Below are 2070 nucleotides of genomic sequence, written 5' to 3'. Positions count from 1 at the left end.
AAGGGTTCAATTGTATAATTGATCTTGAGCTAAATTCCACATATGATACAGTGTAAATTTTTTTTTGTTTTTTCAAAACAGGGTTTTTCTGTGTAGCCTTGGCTGTCCTGGAACTCACTCTGTAGACCAGGCTGGCCTTGAACTCAGAAATCTGCATGCCTCTGCCTCCTAAGTGCTGGGATTAAAGGCATGTGCCACCACCGCCTGGTGATACAGTGTAAATTTAATGAGTGGTTATAAAAGTAATAATTAAGATTTACTATACTAATATTCAAAAATAAACTATGAGTTAATCAGAGAAAAATGTTTTCCCCAAAACATTTTGCATTAACATTTTCTTCTTTTTCTTAGCTTTTTAGTTTCATTATTTTTAGAGAGGTTCTTACTGAGGTTCCAGGATGGTCTTGAACATGTTATCCTCCTGAATGCTGAAATTATAGGTGCACACTACCATACTCAGTTTTTGCTTCATATATGTAATAATCATTAATCATTTGTGGTTACAGAACACAAACTTTAAACAAATCTGCACATGTGGTTTTTTGCTGAGATTCATAATAGTAAAAGCCTTGCAGGCATCAGGGTTACATTCTGTAGAAGAACTGCAAATATAATTTCAAAGAACAAAAAGAATGATGTAAAATTTCTGACTGCCAAAGAGCTTGTCAGGTACTTTTAAAATGGATGATTGTAACTGTCATAATTACAGTTCGATTCCAGAAAGTACAGTATAAGAGTTTTCTTTTTACGTGTCAATATTTATGCTATACTGACTATCATATCCTTTGGAACTACAGTATTTAAATGTACGAAGGATTGCATGTACCAGCTGTATAAATGTGAGAGAGGGTGGAGTTTTACAAAATTCTTTCAAGGTTAAAATGCTGACAGATGCAATAAAGCATGCTGGGAGCTGGATAAGATCATCTGATGCTGTCTTCCCATAGACACAGCAAATTGAAAAGCCACTCATACACCAACTACCTTCACATAATAGGAAATCAGATGACAGATTATGGTGCCTATTTTTAGTCTAACAAAGCCAAAGGACAAGCTGAAAACAGGAAGAAATGAGCTACTTTTCTCTCAAGCAAGCCAGGGCAGCAAGAAATGCCTTCTGCTTCAAGAAGTAAGTGGGAGGGAATTAACTCAAGGCATTAGACTTGAAACCCATTACCAGACCAGCTACAGTTAAACCTAACACCTGTCAAGGGCTCTAGAACTAGGGGATTAATACCTGTAGACTGCATCTCTGATACTTCTTTAGATGTGCCTCCCAAAGCATATTCTAATTTGGTGGCCAGAGTGTGGGGGTATAGGGTTTTGTCTTGCAACCCAGTCGCCCACTGTGGTGAGAACAAGCACCTTGTAACTTTAACTTTTTCAAACACCTATTTTTAATGATGGTTCCTAAATGCTTTAACTTCCCTATAGTCTACCACCTACCAGAGGTAGTGAGAAAAAAAAAAAAAAAAAGGATACGGGAGAAATGAACCTGTTTAGAAAGGTTCTTTGGAGCAACTCCAGTCTTCGTTGTCTGGAAATTGGCAGTTCAGTTCACAGGTTAACAGTGGCAGCTTGGTCCACTTGCAAACACTTCACAGAAATATCTGGTCAGCAGAAACCGTGGTATAATCTAGCAGGAACAACCAGACCTCAGCTTTGGCTCGAATCAGCAGGAGGGACCAGGAGAAACGCCATGAGAAGTTTGTGCCTTTGATTCCCTGAGAAAGCTGTGCCTTTCTCAGGGAATCAAAGATCAGGGAAGACTGGAGATGCACTCAGCCTCCATCACTGTCCACTGAGTCCTATTTATACCCTCCAAACATCCATGTCCTTCATGGGTCTTGCCTCACCCCATAAGGCTGTCTCAGCTATCATCACTCTGCCACTCAGCCCAAGTCTACAGAAGTGCCAAGAAAGTGCAGCACACCACCAGAAGTTTTTTGGTGCATTTCTCTCTATGGAGTCCCAACAAATGCAGCTTAACTATGCAGTGTAAGGCAGACCAATAGATATGTGTTGTTAGCAAAGAATCTTTCATCACATGTCCTTTCATGAGCTTGCTAT

This window comes from Mastomys coucha, chromosome X (genome assembly GCF_008632895.1).
Source record: "Mastomys coucha isolate ucsf_1 chromosome X, UCSF_Mcou_1, whole genome shotgun sequence".
In the NCBI taxonomy this organism is placed as follows: domain Eukaryota; kingdom Metazoa; phylum Chordata; class Mammalia; order Rodentia; family Muridae; genus Mastomys; species Mastomys coucha.
Note: the sequence above shows the minus strand (reverse complement) of the source record.